General features: G+C 40.8%; 1 protein-coding gene across 6 annotated transcripts in view; it reads left to right on the top strand.

Moving 5' to 3' along the window:
* The first annotated feature begins 4904 nt into the window (after positions 1–4904).
* LOC115203057 (transcriptional enhancer factor TEF-1) overlaps positions 4905–23174 on the top strand; it is a 57350-nt gene continuing 39080 nt past the window's right edge. For 4 of the 6 annotated variants that reach the window (XM_029767371.1, XM_029767370.1, XM_029767368.1 and 1 more), the window contains exons 1-2: positions 4905–5108; positions 5528–5654. The gene's annotated coding sequence lies outside the window, so the exon portion shown is untranslated. Of the gene's footprint in view, positions 5109–5319; positions 5402–5527; positions 5655–23174 lie in introns of those variants that run through there. The other 2 variants (XM_029767369.1, XM_029767367.1) reach the window with 2 other exon arrangements.

Raw genomic sequence — 23174 nt, 5'->3', positions numbered from 1 at the left:
GTAATACGATTGATAAGTGGTTCATAGTTATTACAGGGTTGGCACTTTCTGTTGGCATCTATTGATTGGCACCAAGGATTATGATCTGAAAGAGTGAATTGGTCCTTCATTGAAGTTCCTTTTTTCTATGAAGTATATGGGTGTAAAGGCTTTACCTTGTACTCCTTTTGTATAGATGGTTTGTTGCATTTCTTGCTGAAGATTGCTTAAGCCATTTTCCCTGTGTGCAATCAGTTTTATTCCTTTCCATGATTCTTCAAACACATTTCAACAATAGATTGAAAATATTGATTTATGTGTGGTAAGAGTTTTGGGGTTTTCTGTAATTAAATCAGGTCAAGGGATTAGCAGATAGGCAGCAATACATATCATTTTTAGAGACACATCATTCCTGTTTTTTGCTAAAGAGATGTGCAGCACTAAAGTTATATATTTTTTTAGATGGCAGGACATGAAACTCTGCTTTAAAAACACGCTTTTGTGTGATACCGTAAAACCCTCTGCCTCATACAATCTCCGCTCCCATCTGGTTTTAATCACATTTTAGAAATCGGTTATGCCATAAACTTTCTCTCTAATGGTTGTGGTTTACTGGCAGATACCTTCTGCTGAATAGACAGTGAAGTTTGTCAATGGAAAGTCCTGCTCGGTTTAGATTAATCTATCTGTTTTACATGCGATGCTGTGAAAGAAAAAAACTATTTCAATGGATAATGTTTTGACCAGGATGTAGGTGTCTTATTTAATGATTACCAGTTACCTCTTCAAGAAGTTCATATCCTTTGTGGGGGGTAATCAAATTCCAAGACAACCCTGTAGCTGTTCTTTGTTCTATTCACATTGTGTCAGGTTACTACAAAACAGACAATTGATTAACTCATCCACTCTCTCCCTTGCTATTTGTATTGATCTGGCAGAGGGTGTAATTATGTAATTATGAAGAGATAAGATCTGTGAATTAAGATAGTGCCTGGTCTGTTCTTCTCTTAATGCAGGCTGTGCAGGGTAGGGTTGGTAGGATTCATGCTTACTGTATAATGGTCTTGCAGTACCTTAGGAGTTGTACTCAAAGAAGAAAATGTTCTCCACATGGTTGCACACTTATCCTTCATGTGATGTGATTCAGAAATAGCACATAGTCCTCTATGATGAGACAACAATGAAAGGATCTGCACGGCCACGTTGGATGCATCATGTGATGGGGTCCTTGTTGTTTTCTGTAGTGCAGGATTGGTACAATGACATGCCTCTGAGTACCAGGATGACCATCAAAGGCAGCAGGCATTGATCCGTATCTTCAAACACTGCATTACGGAATTGAATTAAAGAGACATTTAGTGCACAAACATTTAGACATCAAAACCTCAGCTGTTGCCTGGAGACTAGCGAAACCGGCTAAGTGTCTGCACAGAGAGAGAGAGAGAGAGAGAGAGAGAGAGAGAGAGAGGGAGGACGAACGGATGGATGGATGGATGGGCAGACTGAACTGACATACATACAGACAGAGGGTAAGAATGCACAAGGAGTGAAATTGCCCCTCCTTGTGAGAGGCCCAGGTGTACCCTGTTATCGACTGTCTGTAATTCAGTCTGCCTGCTGAATTCACTGCTGGAGTATGCAGTAATTCATGTTTGGCCCTTTGTCGCAATTTGGCCTTTTGTCAAGGCACTTTTTTGTGGTCAATTACTATTGAATGTTCATTTATAAACACAGATAAATATATTTTCCAACTTGAAAAAATGACATCCTCACACTTCATTGTTTTCAGTTGTCTTCAATTTATCATTGTTCAATACATCACAATGATTGGTCGTGGAAAGTTAATTTGAAGTGAGGGCTGTGTACAGTGTTTTACGTTTTAAGGTCATATGAAGTTAGACCTTAGAGAGAAAACATTTTGCAATGATGTGTAAGTCACTGACTGAGCTCCGGCTCTACTATGGCATGTTCATACTGTAGTAGTCGATATTCGCAGCTCGCTCAATGTTCCTTAGTATGTTCACAAAGCACTGTTTCTAAGTGACCACAAGATGGCATCTGCTAACACATTTGGTTTGTTTGAGTGATGCACTTGAATGTCTATAGTTCCCAAACAAACTCCAACGCATGTTAAATTTTGGCCAATGTCAACACCAAAATGGCCACACACTATGATATACTGTTTTGTTATAATAATTGAGGAATCATTCTGGTATTTCTGGTATTTCATTTTCAGAAAAACATTTTACTTTATGCAAGATACATTTATTTCAAATGAAGTGTAAGTGATCATATTAATAGAATTAACCCAGAACCACCTTAGGTAATACCAACTTCTCTATATAGTTTGATTGAAATAATGTGGGCTTTTTCCACCAGAGAGAGTGGTCCTCAGCTCCTTGCTAACCCCTCTCCTATCTTCTAATAAAGCCAATCGGTGCACTGTCAGAGCAGAGAGCCAGTGACGATCTGCACCTGGCCTCCCAGGGCCGTCTGATTAGGAGAGGTCGGAGGGCAGGGCAGCCGGTTCACCTCTCCCCCCAACATCTCCCCATCCTCCCAAACCAGCAGCACCCCAGGCCTCCCCTGGAGCAGAGGCTCCAGAAGGCTCCAGTTCAAAGCCCTGCCACACCAGACCTGTAGGGCCTTATCTGCCCAGGTGTCAGGCAGCAGGCAGCTATCCCTGGATGCTTCTGTAGTGACAAATGGTACTGTAGAGTGCAAATCCATATCTGGGGTAAGACCTATGTAATTAACACTGAATGAGAAACATGTAATTTAAAAAAGTGTCCTGTTAAAGTTTATATTTTTTAACTTTTGTAAGATGTCATTGTTAAAAACAATGATCTGTGAACAAATACATATTTACTACAAATTAGGGCTAAATAGAATCTAACAGGATATTGATGTCCACTGCTCAAATACCAATAGATTTTTGTTGATACAATTACAATTATATTAGGCATATCTGTTTGGTTCCATCAATTGTCCCTGAATTATGGGATTGGCCTCCCCACTAAAATCCTTAATGTGAGGTTTCTGTCCTCCCTTATTCCACCCCCACTCCTATTGCTCTGTGGCCACACCCAGTCGTAAAAGAGTTTGAAGGCTGTGTGTGGATAGGGGGGTGGGGACAGAAACCTGCGATGTCTGTTTTGGGGTAAACAGTTCAGCCGTGTTGAGCACTGTCTTCTCCCCTCACCACATGCAGTGATCCTTTGAAAAGATGCACACAGATTCAATGATTAGTCATCAGTTGGTATAATTTGCCAGCGGAGAGGCACGAGAATTTCAGATGTTACGTTTTCACACGCACACATGGTGTCAGATAACACTTTTATGGCTTCATTATGACATGTAATATCTATTGAAATGTATACTATTAACTCAGTTTAACTTGTTCACCTACACATAGGAAGGAATAAGGAATAACAACACATTCTACACTGAAATGAGTGTTGGTTCAATATTGTACCTTGTCAAATACATTCCCAACTGGGTACACACACGCACACACACATACACACACACAACACACACATTTTCATATGGCCACATTTCCTGGATGCAATCTGCCAGGAGACTCGTGTGCCCGATAAGGCAATGAGAACAGGCTCTGCTGCAAGGCTATGAACCATTTTACAGTTTGCCATTATGCTGGGATCCGTCGGTGGGCTTCCTGGATATGCAGGGCTAATATTTAACAAGGAGCTTGTGAAACACTGTCGACAGATGACCCCATGGCTGTGAATGAATCACCGCTGTGACTGTACTCAGGTGTTGGGGTGGTGTCACATGTGCTGTGCTAGCAGAGTTTGTTCCTCCAGGGCTTGCTGCATTTGCATAGATAAGACTCCCGTTTGATGGTTAATAGGTTGGTATTGAGGGAACAGACACCACCCTGGAGAAGAGAGAAGCTGATAAGATAAGGGGCCCTTGGAAAGCAGACATGCAGCCGGTGGTTAAGAATCACAGCTTAAAGTAGAGCTCCGCCAAGATGATGCAATTGAGAATGCCTGATATATGGAATATGGCAGTGAACCACAATTTAAATGAAACTGCAAATGAGGATGTTGTTGACTGGCAATCCATGTGTGTGTGATACTATCTATAGTTCAAGAACAAAACCCCACCTCTCTCCATCTTCAACCCCCCCTCTCGCTCGCTCTCTTTCTCTGTCTCTCTTTTCTAAACATGCACAGACAGGTGTTACAAATGTTGATGGATGTCTTCAACAGGCCAGCCGTTCATCTTCATAGATCCCTCTTTATAAGAATTGGTGTCAAAACATTGCCTCCTAATGGATGGCTTGCACAGACACGATCAGACATATAGCCCAAACAAGGTTTGCTGTCTTTGACATGTCTTATGATTGTCTGCTCTCCCATATTACCAGGTTGTACCGCTGATTGTGTGGTGGCACTGGCATGGTTCTCTCCACAGGCTCACAAGGTCTAGCCAACAGTTCTATCCTGCTTGTCTCAGATGATACTGTATTGAAGATATAGTTGTGAAGATATAAGGCCTACTGATGTTACATTTACAACACATGCAGCTACAGAAGTATGAGAGGCGGGTGACAGTTTCTAAACGTGCTCCATTTCATGTCCCAGCTGTGGAAGTGTCAAATAAAAATGCCAGTGTTGTATTCACATCTGATATTTATCTAGCAACAACATTTCAAATGACTGATATGGTTGTGATGAAGGTATCATACTTGTACTTTTATTCAGCTTTGTTGAGGTAGATGATTACAATAGAATGAACTAACTCCACAAAGAAATTCCCTCTTCTTTCTCCCACCAATTTGAATCCGACGTGTCCTGTGAGGTCATTCTGCTTGTTTTTTTTCCGCCTTGTCCCTCCTTTCTAGGGCTGTTCGGTTCGGGATGACGCCACCTTTGCTCCGCCCCAATGCAAACTCGCTCTTCGCGTTCATTTCATTCCTGTTCTCATTCCGAGCATTCTTCGCATCTCTGTCCGTGCGCTGTCGATTCACGTACACATATCCGGCTGGCCCAGAAACACAACAATAACTTTACACAGTTTACAAAAAATATAATATCCCACGTTAGACAAACAAAGGGGGACGAATTGTATTACAAATAACAATAACGGAGGTGTTTGAGGTAAGTTTCAATGTAGTTAATGATATGCAAAATGGTTGCAGACTAACACTGTTATGATGAAGTTGCGCCTTTCATTAGAAATAAGAAGTAATGTATGGTATTAGAATGAGTGGGCATATTTTAACATTACAATAAAAGTGTGTCGGTGAGATTTTAGGTTGCCGTTTCTTGTCGCTGTTGCAACAGGGTGCTTTCACTTTGTCCACTCAGTGTTGTATTCGACTGACACGAAAATCTTTGACATTTTTCACATTTTTGTAAAGAAGCCCGACCATACGCCCTATTATATCGCAGTAAGTCCAGTGCATGAACCTCAAACTCCTAACAGGATTCCGGATACGATTGGACGTACATTATTTTATGAATGACAATTTTGGACAAGATGACGGATCAAAATGTTGCTGTTTTCTTCTCCTTAGTTGGCTCACCCGGGAGTTGGAGATTTCAGTGGAACATTTTCGGAGCAGTGCAAAAACATTCTGCTGAAAGACTTGTTGCTCCAACACCCTTGGTCGTGTATTTTATCCATCGTCCATTGAAGTCACTGTAAGTATATTTTTTGTTATTTTATCGGGTTTAGGCTACAGAAATTCCATCAAATTCTTCGCATTCCATTTTCCATATGAGGAATTGATTCAACAGATCATAGGCAAGATCCATCAATGTTGCCGAATTGATGTGTCTTTTAAGATAATAACTTTTGATCATCTCTGACAGTAGAATATTATGGCCTACATTTAAACACATATTGGCCTACATTTAAACACATATTGACCTACATTTAAACACATATTGCCCATGTGCCCTCAGTGTAGGATAGTGGGCCGGGCAACATACTTTTAGAGAATATAATTGATAAAGCACAATCTGTTGCATTTACAAAATAATCTGAAAATGTTATTACATAATTTTGGTGTTCTAGAGATAGTGGAGGAAAACATTTGATATCTGTTTGGATTCAAAGCCAGGTTTTTCTTGGCTTTCGGACACTGTTGAAACGTTGCAAAAAAGAAAAAGAGAAAAGACCATTGCTACCCAGTTCTTATTTGCGACTCCCTTTGTCTGTTTAGTTTTTAAACAATTGGTAATTCAATATAGATTTTAACTATTTCAAAAATAAATTCGTACAAGTAGGTTAATGTGGGCTCTGAGCTATGTTAATGTCTGCTTCATTGCTCTGTTCGATCCTTGTTTTCCATATCCGCCTTTTTTCGGCATACATTGTTTCCTGCTCAGCTAAAATCTGAATAAGTCACAGGGACTGGGGTTGCATTATGTAGCCAAAGCCACTTCTATGTGTTACAAAGTTTCATCGCATCCGAAGAAACGGTGTGATCCGATGCCTATTAAATATAGGCCTATAACGTTAGTCCGTTAATCTCAGGAAAGTCTTGATCAAGGTTAAGATTATGGAGCTTTCTATTCTTTTAGAATTTCGTAATATACATTCATTACCAATAGGTTACACAGATGCTCAGCTGTTGCTATTTTAAAGATGAATTTGTTGCGGGAAACTTTGCACTGCCTTTTATTGTAGGCTATGTGGATGTAGTGGTTTGCGCTGATGCTATTGCAGAGCTTTGAAACATATGAATATTAATAGGTTATCTAGCCTGACTGCCCTCACTTGAACCAAATTCTAAACGTCATCAAAGTCACAACATCAGATACAATTCCAATATAGGCTGTCTGATATTTAAGCAAATATATTTTATAGAGTAGGCCTTTTTAATTATTGTGTAATTAACTTATAGTGTTGTTTATAGTATCTAAAAGAATGTAAACCTTTCAATTATAACTGTATATGCTTGTTGGTAAATATAGAAGGTGAAATGTCTTGGTTATTTCGATGCATGGTGATATACACTTCATTCGTAACTAAATAAACCTAACTGTATGAGGGTATTCTTTGGCTGTGCAAGTTCTCTGCTATGGAGTGGAATTCAGCTCTTAATACAAGTTAGGGTTAACCCTAACCCTATTGTGTGATTGGGGAAAAACCTCTGTCTTGCAGTTAATTATCATCTTATATTTCAGTTTGTCTCCCTTGAAAATTAGGGGCCAGCAAGATTGGTTGATTCCTCTAACTATGCTATTATAATTTACTACATTAAATAGGTTGACTTCTATCAGACTTAACCCCTGATATGTCATGATGTTGAGAAGTAAAGCTGCTTGCTGTAGGGGGGAAATCAGGAACAGCAATAGATGCTTTGTTTTCTGCTTATGCAACAAGTGGACCTGTTGGACACTAGCCTGCATGGCATTTTCAAGCGCAAGAATTGTACATTGTCTTTGCTTGACTCCATGTGTTTTTGCTTTTGAATGTGGGCTTATGAATTCCAATTTTACCAGATGATATCAGTTGAACCCCAAGTGTGTGTGAAGTTAAGAATTACTATAATTATCTGGAATTTCTCTTTTTCAAAAGTAATACCATCTAAACTTATGTTGAAACCCAATCACATAAACATATAAGATTAATAAAAAAGAACAAGTCAATGTACATTATGGAAATATGCTACAGAGGCATTCAATAATGTATATCAGCTGTATTGCATGTATTTTGAACTTGGCATTTAACACAGATAGACTGTAGCCTACTGTAGCCTACTTCACAATTACTGACATTTAATCCTAATAAAAATTCCCTGTCTTAGGTCAGTTAGGATAACCACTTTATTTTAAGAATGTGAAATGTCAGAATAATAGTAGAGATAATGATTTATTTCAGCCTTTATTTTTTTCATCACATTCCCAGTGGGTCAGAAGTTTACATACACTCAATTTGTATTTGGTATCATTGCCTTTAAATTGTTTAACTTGGGTCAAACGTTTTGGGTAGCCTTCCAAAAGCTTCCCACAATAAGTTGGGTGTATTTTGGCCCATTCCTCCTGACAGAGTTGGTGTAACTGAGTCAGGCTTGTAGGCCTCCTTGCTCGCACACACTTTTTCAGTTCTGCCCACAAATTATCTATGGAATTGAGGTCAGGGCTTTGTGATGTCCATTCCAATACCTTGACTTTGTTGTCCTTAAGCCATTTTGCCACAACTTTGGAAGTATACTTGGGGTCATTGTCCATTTGGAAGACCCATTTGCGACCAAGCTTTAACTTCCTGACTGACGTCTTGAGATGTTGCTTCGATATATCCACATAATTTTCCTTCCCCATGATGCCATCTATTTTGTGAAGTGCACCAGTCCCTCCTGCAGCAAAGCACCTCCACAACATGATGCTGCCACCCCCATGTTTCACGGTTGGGATGGTGTTCTTCGGCTTGCAAGCGTCCTCCTTTTTCCTCAGAACACAACGATGGTCATTTTGGCCAAACAGTTCAATTTTTGTTTCATCAGACCAGAGGACATTTCTCCAAAAAGTACGATCTTAGTCCCCATGTGCCGTTGCAAACCGTAGTCTGGCTTTTTTTATGGTGGTTTTGGAGCAGTGGCTTCTTCCTTGTTGAGAGGCCTTTCAGGATATGTCGACATAGGACTCATTTTACTGTGGATATAGATACTTTTGTGCTTGTTTCCTCCAGCATCTTCACAAGGTCCTTTGCTGTTGTTCTGGGATTGATTTGCACTTTTCGCACCAAAGTACGTTCATCTTTAGGAGACTGAGATTGAACGCGTCTCCTTCCTGAGCGGTATGTCGGCTGCGTGGTCCCATGGTGTTTATACTTGCGTACCATTGTTTGTTACAGATGAATGTGGTACCTTCAGGCGTTTGGAAATTGCTCCCAAGGATGAATCAAAACCAAGGGTACCAAAATATTTCTGCTGTATTGAAGGTCCCCAAGAACACAGTGGTCTCCATCATTCTTAAATGGAACACGTTTGGAACAACCAAGACTCTTCCTAGAGCTGGCCGCCCGGCCGAACTGAGCAATTGGGGGAGAAGGGCCTTGGTCAGGGAGGTAACCAAGAAACCGTTGGTCACTCTGACAGAGCTCTACAGTTCCTCAGTGGAGATGGGAGAACCTTCCAGAAGGACAACCATCTCTGCAGCACTCCACCGATCAGGCCTTTATGGTAGTGTGACCAGGCGGAAGCCACTCCTCAGTAAAAGGCACGTGACAGCCTTCTTGGAGTTTGCCACAAGACACCTAAAGACTCTCAGACCATGAGAAACAAGATTCTTTAGTCTGATGAAACCAAAATTTAACTCTTTGGTCTGAATGCCAAACGTCACGTCTGGAGGAAACCTGACACCATCCCCACGGTGAAGCATGGTGGTGGCAGCATAATACTGTGTGGATGTTTATCAGCGGTAGGGACTGGGAGACTAGTCAGGATCGAGGCAAAGATGAACGGAGCAAAGTACAGAGAGATCCTTGATGAAAACCTGCTCCAGAGCGCTCAGGACCTCAGACTGGGTCGAAGGTTCACCTTCAAACAGGACAATGACCCTAAGCACACAGTCAAGACAATGCAGGAGTGGCTTCATTTGCACACACTGTATACAGATTTTATATTGTGTTACTGAGTGTACGTTTGTTTATCTCATGTGTAACTCTGTGTTGTAGTTTTTTGTCGCACTGCTTTGCTTTATCTTGACCAGGTCACAGTTGTAAATGAGAGCTTGTTCTCATTTGGCCTACCTGGTTAAATAAAGGTGATTTATTTTTTATTTTTTCAAATTCTCTGAATGTCCTTGAGTGGCCCAGACAGAGTTCGGACATGAACCTGATCGAACATCTCTGGAGAGATCTGAAAATAGCTGTTCAGCAATGCTCCCTGTCCAACCTGACAGAGCTTGAGAGGATCTGCAGAGAATGGGAGAAACTCCCCAAATACAGGTTTGCCAAGCTTGTAGCGTCATATCCAAGAAGACTCGAGGCTGTAATCGCTGACAAAAATGCTTCAACAAAGTACAGAGTAAATGGTCTGAATACTTATGTAAATTTGATATTTCAGTTTTTTTGTTTCAATAAATTAGCAAAAAATAATGAAAACCTGTTTTTGCTTTGTCGTTATGGGGTATTGTGTGTAGATTGATGAGGGGAAAAACTATTTAATCAATTTTAGAATAAGGCTGTAATGTAACAAAATGTGGAAAAAGTCAAGAGGTCTGAATACTATCCGATTGTACGGTATATCATTAATTTATCATTTAAAAAACGGATGTAGCAACTAAGGATTCTAGCTTTAAAACATGCTAAAAAATGTGAGTTTTTGAACCTCAACATGCAGTAGTTGTACACAGACCACCTCTCTCTGAATACACATGCCTTTTTATAGATCCCACCCCTGCAATGTTTTGGCTAAGAATGTGGAAGTCTCAGGGCCGGGAAAAGAAGAATATAGTCTTTCACTTGTGAAATGTGGAGAGAATATGTGCATTGCTGAGGCATTGAGTGGATTGGATTACTTCTGGGAGCAGAGAGAGACCCATTGTCTTTCCTGTTGTCAAGACTGAATGTGTGCGAGGCTGTTGAGCTGCTGAGTGCAAACAAGCCCGTTCTCATTGGCATCTGCTTGGGTCATTTTCTGCACCTGTATGAAAAAATGCAAATATCAACATTTGCTCTAGCTTGTACTGCTCTGAGATTTCATGCCAACGACCATTAGTCAACTTGTGGTTCTACGTCCTGGCCAGGCCATTGTTATTTCAGCAACAGGCTGTACTGGCTTTGGCACCATATGGCTCTTGTATGCTTCCGATAAACTATCTGTTCCCTTACCTTATCAATAGCGTTTAATATGCTTCATATTTTATTCACCAGCTGTTGTAGGACAGTGTGTGTGTGAGTTATTGTAGGTGAGCGCATGTGTGTGTATGTGTATTTGTGCACATACGTGATTTCGTCTTACCATGAAATTCCTGGCCTGGAATTGTACTTCAAGGTTTACTAAGCATAAATGTTGAAGCGAACAACAAATACATTCATAGTTTTGTACACAAGTTCACCTAGTCAAGGCATCAGTAGGTATGAATGAACCACACATGGGCATTACCACATCATTTACAATCAGCAAGCTGGTTTTTCCCTCTGTGGTCATGGGTCATTGTGAAGATGTAAACTGTAGTGGGATTACAGCCCAAAGCAAACAGGCACGTCCTGTCGTTTTAATATACTACTAAGTCATCATTTCCTATTAAAATCCATCAAAACTAATTAAGAGTTATCATAGGAAAAAAGAATGCCATGGAAACCGTTGGATCTTTGAGTGTGTTGGTTTTGTGCAGGGGGATTGTACTTGGGCTGGTGCCACATATCAAGTTTTCCTTCACAATGCCATTTTATGTATTTATTTATTAGTAAAGGTTGGCATGGAAGAAATGTTATTTTCTTCAGAAACTCTATTCTTGTTTGATCCTCTTACATTTGTTACATTCTTTAAGAAATGGAAACAGCTGTTAGGAATAAAGGCCTAAACATATCAAAAGCACAGTTAGGAATACCCAACAAATATTTTATATTCCTGTATGCTAACAGTCTGAGAAATGCCTTGTGGGAATCTGAACGGCACAAAGCATATCTTTATCTAATCAAGGGAAGAATTGATGAAATGAAAGGATGCTGCTTTTGTCATAGCTACACAAAACAAGAGGAGTAGGGCGAGTAAAAAAGATGTGATCTGTAATTTAATCTGGACACAGGGTCGTTAATTGTGTAATTACATCCAGACATTTAGCAGGGGAGGGACTCATCGTCACATCATTGTGTCTGTGATCGGATAGCATGCTTCGCTAAAACACACTACCGTACTGCTGGGTTCCAGTCACTCTGCACCCTGAGGTAAACTCTGTTCTAGAAAGAGAATTTTGCAGTATGGTCTGGTGCTCAACAGTTTCAGTAAGGCCTCAGAGAGGCCAATGTAGAGTGCCACCAAAAAGGGAAAGCTGCCTCAAAGCCACTGACATCATCTAAGTAAATCTGCTTCAGGACTGCAGTCATAAAATGACTGCCAGCTAGAGTGCACTTTGGCCTTGTCAACCACCTTTGCAAGGCGTAATTCACTTTTTCTCCATATGTATAATTATGGCAAACAGCTTTTGTATTCATTTGTTTGTCCCGCTTTGTCTGTTGGTATATTGACCTTTACCTCATCATATGTTAATTTTCAAAAGGACCAAAGCACTTTCTCTCTAGATAAGTCAAAGAGTCAATGAAACCTTAAAAAACAAAGTTGTAGAGCATTATACTGCCATACTGTTGCAGGAAATCTGGGGAAAATAAGAAGGGAAGAGAAACATCAAATGTAAGAGCTTTCCTCATCTTTAGAAGTCATACAGTAAAGAAACCACTGTTTCAGCACTTTACAATTATAGTCTCATAATTCGTACCATATGTCAGCCTCAGTCAGTTTCTCAGGAAAGCAAATAATGTTGATACAAATTCTGTCTTAATCACGTCTTATTAAACTGTAATGATTTGGAAGTTATTGGGAAATTGTTATAAGTACCTTCCCTACTTTCACATTCTCTTAACTCTTCTTTTTTGCATGGGAAAAGTCATTTAAACGAGCTACCACATGACCAGACACACATGAGAAGCAATATCTAATCCATGAATCATTAGATGAGTCAGTTCCTGAAACCACTATAAACCTTCAAGCTCTTGGCCACAGCCGAAATCAGGAAATCCAGGCTTCAATAACTTCCTTTCCCAGTGCAGGCTATGCTAGTGGTTTAGTGCCCACTAGCAATAGGAAGATGTACGCCTGTGGAACAAAGGCCCTCAGTCACTTCATTTACTGAAACTGTTTATAATTTGTGGTCTGTATTCAAATGTGGGCTGTCCAGGCTCTTTGGCACCGTATTCCCCAGTCCTCTCTTGTAATAAATCCCTACAAGGCCTTTCATTAATGGCTGCTGTATTGTTATCATGGCCGACAGAGATCAGGCAGGCTCGCTCTGCCCTGAAGCTGTCCTGGATTCAGCCGAGGCACAGATAGACTTTGGGTGAGCTCCCAACATTAGTATGCACTCTGTGCCCAGTGAATGAGTTTGAACTGTAGCCCGAAGCACAGCATTCGTAGGTTTCTTTGCGGCTTAGATCTATGTGTATGTAAATACTTCTGTAAGCATGTTTGGCTGGGAAAGCTGGGATACATTGGCCTAATATGATTGCACCTCATAAACAGTTTAATTGCTCCGTCTGAGGACCACACATATTGCTTTGATCCATTTTTGCGTTGATGCTGGATGTGGCTATGGACTACAGCATGTTGAGACATTCCTAGCATTTATTGAAAATGTTGTCTCAAAATGTTCTGACAAAGTTGTGTTTTGGTGTCGTTTTGCCCTGACAAATAAATTATTTTACAAGGTAAGCACTTCAATAGAGTTCCCCGCCTTACATTTTGGGCTTCAAATAGGGAAATAATCATTGTCAATGCGAAACTTAGTTTCTTTCAATAGTTCAATGGTTTTTTGTTTGTGTATACTGCTTGCTTAATTGGAAAAGCTCATGAAATGAATTAAAGCTTTGTGCTGAAGTTGGATGAAAAATTCAGTTGAGTAAATCAGAGTTTGAGAAAACCTTGAGTGAGGTTTGAGCTTTTGTTTGACACTGGCACTGGCAGATTTATATGGTATTTGTTTCATACAGTGACTCAATATGTACTTAACTAAGTCGGGTCAACAAGGAATTTTCTCCATCAAATTACCTTGGAGCTTCATGGGGACGATGTGTCACATCTGGCCAAGCTTTCCTTTAAGTACCAATAAACTGGACCGCGTCCGCCACACAATGAACAGCAAACAAAATAGTTTCTAGAAAATTCCATTTTACCTTTCTGCCAGTAGCACCTTGGTAGTAGGGGCTGGTTTATGGCAGATGGAGGCCCAAACAGACATCCTTCCTGAGATGGAGGCATCTGTGATGGTGAGTGTGGTGTGGAGGAGCTGGATGCAGATGGTGGTCTTCATGCTCATCACTGATTTGTTTTTTCATGCCTATCCACAGTGTCCTGACTGAGCCTGCGCCCAGCCTGAAGCCTCCAGACTGCTCTGCTCTCATAACTGTCAGGGGATCCTTTATCTGCCGGACGTTTATTTACAGCTTTAATTTCCTGCGCTTTATGCGCTCCCCCTTCTCTCCTCACTAGTGTGACGTGACCATGTGCAGACGTTGGAATGCCCTGCATATTTTTGACAAACAGAAGTTTATTGCGTCGAATGCATTGATTTCCAACATTGTTGCGGTTGGATGGCATGTTTTTATGTCATGGATTTGTAGTTCATAATTTCTGACTTGAAGAATATATCATGGGCACATTTTTTAGCAGATCATTTGCTAATTTTCTGAATAGACATCTACAGTAAAAGACTGATGGAAACTGGTCCCCTGAACTCCCACTGTATCTGATGTGATGCCCAGGTCTAGAAGGTGCTACTTGATTCTGATACGTCGTGAGGCAGGTGGGGACTGGTAGAGCTTCTTTGACAGTGCCTGTAAATCAATCCCATTCTCTACCGAGTAGAGATTGATCCCCGAGCGGCTGGCCCGTTGGTCGGGCGCTGGGCGGCAGGCTCCAGACCTCACATTTGAGTGGGATATTATCAGACAGATTCACTGCACCCAAGCCTGCTGGTTTAAAGAGGCATGAAATAAACGCTTGGCCGTTGCCAATAACAGAGGGAGCATTACCGAGCTACTCTACTGAACCTTTTGCTCTCTGCATTGGGAGATTGGTATTGAAAACCTTGTTCATTCATTTATCAGCACTCCATACCCAGCAGATTTATTCATGAAACCTGGAGAAAAATCCAATACTACGTAGATCAATCGGTTTGTCCCTGTGTACGGCTAGTCATTCTTGTGTTCCCCTGCACACCTTGTCATTTTCCTCTCCTTAAAGAGGCTACAGCAGAACAAATATCGTGCCTGTTTCAGAAAGAATAGATGTCTAACAGAAGAAGCCTCTTATTTCTATGTTGTGTCACGCCCTGACCTTAGAGAGACTTTTTATTTCTCTATGTGGTTAGGTCAGGGTGTGATTTGGGTGGGCATTCTAGTTTTCTATTTCTTTGTTTGCCGGGTATGGTTCCCAATCTATCGTTGTCTCTGATTGGGGATCATACTTAGGCAGCCTTTTTCCCACCTTAGTTTGTGGGATCTTGTTTTTGTATAGTTGCTGTGTAGGCTGCAGAACTTTACATTCGTTTTGTATTTTGTTGTTTTGTCGGTGTTTATTTTAAATAAAAGTAAAATGTTCACCTACCACGCTGCACCTTGGTCCAATCTTTACGACGAGCGTAATATGTTGCTAGGTGTGTTCATCTAAGAAATGTAAAGACAAGCTTTCTGAATGTTTGAATTGTATCATTTCATGAATGTTCTATTACTTTATATCTCAAGGTCCATACCATACTACAGAAAGGGTTTTTGCTCGTCATTCTTGATACATGCCATTCCAGTTACAATGAACATGTTTTGATGAAGCAAACTGTAAATGGAATCTCAGTAATGTCCCATCATGGTAATATGCATAATTGGATATTTTTTGTTCCAAACATGAGGGCTTTGGCATACATTCAACATTACTGAAATAATTAGCCGAAGCCCATGGTACGCCTTTAAAACTCACAGCGACCATTGAGTTTTGTAATGACATGGTAATTATAGTTCTCCACAGTGCAGGCTTAACTACTAGGGGTCATTATGGGGTGCGCAAAAGCCATTCACAGTATCATTATTGCACCCTCTGAGATAACAGCACAAAAGGACTCCACATGGAAAATTACATTTGAGACCTCTCATCTGCTATTTCATTACCCAGGTCTGTATGATCGGTGAAATGGGTTCTTTTAATTTAAGGAGCTGGATTCCAACTTAGCGTGAACGAGAGTGGTTTATGTAATCTGCCGATAAGTGTCATCTCCCATAATGCCATGTCACAACTATGGCCCAACCCTTGCCGTTTGCATTCACTTGTTGCCCGCTTTCGTCCTTATCTTGCTAATAAGACCATTTCCATGGTTCCGACCTTGGTGTGATAGGAGTATGCAATTATCTGTTAAGGCCCCAAGTGTTTCTACAGGTGACATTCCTACCTCTCTCTTTGGCCGGGATAATTAGTGTTCAGATTCTCAGACACTAGGAGACCAGCTCAATAGGAAACCTCACAGTCCCCATGGCCCTCTCACATCTCAGGACAGTAATGGCTCTAGAGTACCTCTGTGGAGATGGGAGAACCTTCCACCATCTGATTGATGCCACATGGTGTTGAAGACCTGGCATCTGGGGACAGAGATGGAGAGATGGAATCTGGGCGTATTTAGTTTTGAGCATGAATTCTGTGATGCAGTCACTCAATCCATGTTTCAGAAGTATTTAACACGAAAATAATGTATTTACTAATCCCTAACATCTTTTAGCTCTCTATTTATCACACTATTACCTTCGAATCAAATCAAATTTGAATGGTCACATGCACCAAATACAACAGGTGTAGTAGACTTTACAGTGAAAAGCTTACTTACGAGCCCATTCCCAACAATGCAGAGTTAAAAAGTAAAAGCACCTTCTAACAGCATCAGTAATGGCTGTTCTAACTTGTGGACCTGGTGGCTACTGGAGGTTTGGTGATAAACAAGGTGTAACATGGTGTCCTGGGGCTATGTGGAGTCTATGAACACCAGTAACAGGAATAAACAAGGAGATGGGTCTGTTCCATGACAGCCTGTGTGATGAGGTGATAATGATTCCCACTACCACAGAGTTTCTGCAGGAATAAAATAACCCAGACCCACTCATCAAGGAGTGAGCAGACACAACAAAATATGCACACTCTCACACAGATGTGTGCCATATAAATGTGAAGGGTCAGTGGAGGTTGAAAAGGGGTTATTTTTAGGTCAGCTTAATTGAATAGACATTTTATGATTGTAGTTTGTAGAAATCCTTTTGAATTAATGCAAGAACCTTAATCATATTCCTTGGCAATAACCTTATTCACAAGAAGCTTGTTTTAAAACATATGGGTTGGAATGTACTCAGCATAGTTGTATCGTAAATGAAATGTCAAACCAAGCCATTTAGGGTTTGGCTTGGGAGTTTACTAGGGTTACAAAGACATTGGAATCAGAGTGTATGAAATATTAGGAACACCTGCTTTTTCCACGACATAGACTGACAAGGTGAATCCAGGTGAAAGCTATGATCGCTTATTGATGTCACTTGTTAAATCCACTTCATGAAGGGGAGGAGACGGGTTAAAACATTATTTTAAAGTCTTGAGACAATTGAGACATGGATTGTGTATGTGTGCCAATCAGAAGGTGAATGGGTAGACAAAATATTTAAGTTCCTTTGTACGTGGTATGGTAGTAGGTGCCAAGCGCACCGGCTTGTGTCAAGAACTGCAACGCTGCTGGGTTTTTCACGCTCAACAGTTTCCCGTGTGTAACAAGAATGGTCCACCACCCAAAGGATATCCAATCAACTTTACACAACTGTGGGAAGCATTGGAGTCAACATGCCCTGACAACTCAATATTAGGAAGGTGTTCCTAATGTTTTCTATACTCAGTGTAGATGTTTATTATCTGTCCAAAAGTAATATTGTTGTAGTTGTATTGTCATTCCTAAGGAAAAGCAGGACACGTTCAATTATGCGAAGAATGTCTCCCTCTTCTGAATGTTGTACATTTGACAATCTCAAACTTTGTTCTGTAGTGGTTTCCTTTCTTTAGGGAAATCTCTTTCCTCCATCTTTTCCAATGACCTTGAGAGAGCGTGACACGTAAAAAGTGGAATTTGATGATTGTCAACATCTTTTGAATTGTCCATCCTATATTACTAGTGCAGCGAGCCCAGTCTTTGTATCTTTGGATAGCGCTATCGCCTTTGGAGTTCCAGTAAGGGAGTTTTTGGCAAGCACCCAGATTAGACAGTTCACTTCTCTAGGGACTAAACATATCAATCATGATATAGTTTGTGTCATGTTTTATTACAGAATAGGGTTTACAAAACCCGGTATTTCCCGTCAAAACCGGAAGTGTCATTCAAAAGCATTATAAAGCATATCTGGGTTTGATTGGAGCTTTGGTCAGCATGAAAATTCAAACCTGATGCTACCTGAGCCTGATGAGAAATATATTAAGTAAATTTTATGAGCCCTACATTAACGACATTTAATGAGCCCAAGCCCCAAAAAGCCCAAATGCCGTTATCCAAACATACAGTGCCTTCGGAAAGTATTCATACTCCTTGACCTTTTTCCACATTTTGTTACATTACAGCCTTATTCTAAAATGGATTTTTAAAAAATCCTCATCAATCTACACACAATACCCAATAATGACAAAGCGAAAACAGGTTTTTAGAAATGTTTGCACATTTATTACAAATAAAAAACAGAATTGCCTTATTTACTTAAGTATTCAGACTCTTTGCTATGAGACTCGAAATCGAGCTTTGGTGCATCCTGTTTCAATTGATCATTCTTGAGATGTTTCTACAACTTGATTATAGTCCACCTGTAGTAAATTCAATTGATTGGACATGATTTGGAAAGGCACACATATATATAGTCCCACATTTGAAAGTGGATGTCAGAGCAAAAACCAAGCCATGAGATCAAAGGAATTGTCCGTAGGGTGCCAAGACAGGATTGTATAGAGGCACAGGTCTGGGGAAGGGTACCAAAACATTTCTGCAGCATTGAAGGTCCCCAAGAACACAGTGGCCTCCATCATTCTTAAATGGAAGACGTTTGGAACCACCAAGACTCTTCCTAGAGCTGGCCGCTCGGCCAAACTGAGCAATCGGGGGAGAAGGGTCTTGTTCAGGGAGGTGACCAAGAACCCGATGGTCACTCTGACAGAGCTCTAGAGTACCTCTGTGGAGATGGGAGAACCTTCCAGAATCTCTGCAGCAGTGCACCAATCAGGCCTTTATGGTAGAGTGGCCAGACGGAAGCCACTCTTCAGTAAAAGGCACATGACAGCCCGCTTGGAGTTTGCCAAAAGGCACCTAAAGACTTTCAGACCATGAGAAACAAGATTCTCTGGTCTGATAAAACCAAGATTGAACTCCTTTGGTCTGAATGCCAAACGTCACATCTGGAGGAAACCTGGCACGGTCCCTACGGTGAAGCATGCTGGTGGCAGAATCATGCTGTGGGGATGTTTTTCAGCGACAGGGACTGGGAGACTAGTTAGGATCGAGGCAAAGATGAACGGAGCTAAGTACAGAGAGATCTTTGATGAAAACCTGCTCCAGAGCTCTCAGGACCTCAGACTGGGGCGAAGGTTCACCTTCCAACAGGACAACGACCTTAAGCACACAGCCAAGACAACGCAGGAGTTGAATGTCTCTGAATGTCCTTGAGTGACACAACCAGAGCCGGAATTAAACTTGATCGAACCTGACCGATCACTGGAGAGACCTGAAAATAGCTGTGCAGCAACGCTCCCCATCCAACCTGACAGAGCTTGAGTGGATCTACAGAGAAGAATGGGAGAAACTCCCCAAATATTGGTGTGCCAAGCTTGTAGTGTCATACCCAAGAAGACTCAAGGCTGTTATCGCTGCCAAAGGTACTTCAACAAAGTTCTGAGTAAAGGGTCTGAATACTTATGTAAATGTATATTTCAGTTTTCTATTTTTTATAAATCAGCAACATTTCTAAAAACCTGTTTTTGCTTTGTCATTATGGGGTATTGTGTGTAGACTGATGAGGGGAAAAAAACTATTTTATAAATTTTAGAATAAGGCTGTAACCTAACAAAATGGGGGAAAAAGTCAAGTGATCTGAATACTTTCCGAAGGCACTGTATATGATATAAACTACTGCACATTACTCAAGACAGAAAAACATAAAAGCCCATAGATGTAGCTAGCTATATGCTCTCTTAGGTAAATAAATGAAACTAGCCCCAGTAGGCTAATAGTTTTTAATTCGAACTGTATTACTGTACTGTATTGTTTTATACTGTATTATATGGATTGGAATTACACACATCGTTCAAACCAATGATAAAGTAAAGGAGAACATGCGATTCTGGTGCAGTACATGTGGCCTACAAAGTTACAAGTATAGGCTAGCGAATTTGATTTGGATTTCAAAATATAATGGTGCCTATTTTTCAAAGTAGTAGGCTGATGCATATATACCTTTCATAATATTTCCCCTAATGTTATTAGCCTACCTCCTCTTTCTCTCTCTATTGTTGCTTCATTCATTCCTCACTTTTAACAGTTAAATGAAATAAGTTTTGTTGTCCTTACCTTCATCATTCTAATGACACCCATGAATAATATAGGACTAGAATTAGATGCAGAGAAGGCATTCACTTATCTTCACGAAGATTGAATGGTTATGGGTCTGAATAAATAACTGTTATAGCCTACCGCCATCGCTCGTTCGCTCTTCCTTCAAACTACCCGGGACGTCTATTGGATGCTGTATCTAACATTCAGCAAAAAAAGAGCTTGTGTCCTTCTTCGAATAGTCTATTGGTATAAGAAATGCTAAAGCTATTCTAGTGTAGATTTTCTTCCGTGGGACTCCAAGCGCTAAGCAGTGTTTTTTAAGGAGAGGCCAGCGGAGCACAGGTGCTTGCGTATTGCTCAAGAGACAGAGGCTATAAGTTAGAAGCTTATTAGGCATAACCCATCATTAATTAGCTAAATATAAAGCTAATATTGCATTGAATGTATTACCTGAAAGAGGTAGTAGGCTAGGACATTTATATATAGGGCTATATATCAATGTAGAACAGGATTATATATTTGGGATACAATTTGAATGGAATAGATGGAGAGAGACAGAAGGCGAGAGAGTGCTTGTGCGTACACTGATTTAAAGCAACGATATTCGAGTGATAGGCTTTTTTTAAGCTCTGCAGCTGCAATAAAAAAAATTATAATCTTTACAATTGGAAAAACAAGCTGACCCCCGAAAGCCAGATGGAGATGGGTAAATTAGACGTGCATTCGGTCTTTATATTACTGTAACATAGACTATGCTGCAGCAAATGTAGGCCTACCTGTTACCATGATGAGTTACCATGATGAGATGATAGGTCTACATGCATTGTGAACTGCGCTCCATATTGAGATGGGCTGTCTGCCCCCACCCTCAGCGTTGATTCATCATGCAGAGGCCGGAGAGAAGGAAGATTTAGACATCACATTTCATTTAACAGTTCCATTTCACGCCATGCTGTTCATATAAATCATTTATTATAATTTACCGGTTTCTCTTAGTTATTCATCCCGGGAAAAGGGAGTGGTTTTGGGCGGTAAATCCCGAGAAATCTCAGTAACCGGGTTCCCATCAGTCAACCGTATCACTCAACTCTCTGAGGTATAAGTTGTAATTTTCTTTGTTTATGCATGTTGATAAATTGATTTTTGCCCTGATTCGCTCTATCACTCTCTTGCTTTCTCACTTTCTTTTTTCTATCATTCTCTCTCTCCCTCTCTCTCTCTCTCTCTTTCTCTCTCCCTCTTTCTCCCTCTTTCTCTCTCTCCGTCTCCCTCCTTTCTTTCTCTCTCACTCTCGCTCTCGCTCTCTCTTTCTCTCACTGTCTCTCTCTCTCTCCCTCTTTATCTCTCTTGTGTAATAATGGATGAGACACATCAGTGCCTTATCATCCAACCAGAACAGATACCAGAAATCCTGCCATCAAACAACAGCCACGTGGTGTATCCTGTTAAGCTTCCATCGGTTTTTTTACAGTTCCAAATCCCCAATCCTGGAACTCTTGGTGTGCCTGTGTGCCTGTGTGTGTGTGTGTGTGTGTGTGTGTGTGTGTGTGTGTGTGTGTGTGTGTGTGTGTGTGTGTGTGTGTGTGTGTGTGTGTGTGTGTGTGTGTGTGTGTGTGTGTGTGTAGAGATGTCTGTGAGTTGTGAAAGAGGTGTGTAGGGGCACATCCTGGCTGAAATGATTTGGGAGACTTTTCAGAGAGGGGTACAGCCTCAGGAGAACCTGTGAACACACACACAGATACAATGAACACAACCTTTTGATGAGGAAAGCTATTGAACTCCACTATGATATTATAAGCATATTAATAAAACATTATATAAACATAGGCCTGGCTTATGACCGTGCCACTGAGGTTTAAAAGCATATAATTTGCCATCCACAGTGTTGGGCCCTTAGAGAAGGGAAATCGGAATTTCCAATTTTATGTTAGAGTAGAGACGATGCAAGAAATCATCCATTGTATGTGAAGAGGGTTACAAGAATATGTGTGAGGAGAAAGTACACGCTTTGAGTACACGCTGTTGTTTCATCATTGATTCGATTTTTGGGAATTAAATGTATCAAATTAATTTAAAGTGGTCGCATTATAGTCATCACATACTTTTCATGTGGGGTTTTGTTGATGTCTTGTGTTCTTGTCCATTAGTCTTGTCATTATGATGACTGGAACAGTTGGGTTTAGTTGAGTTGGGAATTTGATTAGAGTTTTACAGAAATATTTCCAGACATTCAATTAACTATAATGACTCACAAAAGCCACAATGCTCTTTACCTGCTGAAGGTTGCAGGTGTTCGTATTGCTTCATCATTTTTGTACTATTACGCAGAAATATATGAATGGAGCCAGATTGAGAAGCTCCCATCTACCATACAGTTCCGTTATTACAGCCAATTGCATATTTATTAAGCATCTTTCTGCTTTGTAGGCATGCTGTAGGGCAGCTAATGCAATGTTGCTCTGCCAGTCTAGCTCCATCATTTTATTGAAAAGTGTGCAGCAAACACCTGCTTATAGTCCATCGTTAGTGCACACCAGATGAAATGATCATGTTTGTTGGTGGGCTATTTTGTTTTGAGTGATGTACGATCGAGAGAAAGCGCCTCTCCCTGGGTGGGAATGGGATTTGTCTGTAGCCTATGGTGTCCTTGTTCTGGGTATGTCTGAAATGCTTCCCCTGCTTTGAGAGCGAGGTGTAGCGACAGCAGCCCAGCCACAGTATATTGTTGCATGACTAATCTCTGTCTCCCATCTGCCACTGGGGCCTGGACAAACATCACCACTTCAGCATCATCTGGAGACATATTGCACTAATCACAACACTCGTCTCTCTCCCGGTCCAAACACACAGCCAGCTCAGCATAGCATACCTGTTATGGCTAAAGCACCCAGGCAC

The sequence above is a fragment of the Salmo trutta genome, chromosome 12, assembly GCF_901001165.1.
Source record: "Salmo trutta chromosome 12, fSalTru1.1, whole genome shotgun sequence".
In the NCBI taxonomy this organism is placed as follows: Eukaryota; Metazoa; Chordata; class Actinopteri; order Salmoniformes; family Salmonidae; genus Salmo; species Salmo trutta.
Note: the sequence above shows the minus strand (reverse complement) of the source record. Positions and strands in the feature narration are given on the sequence as shown.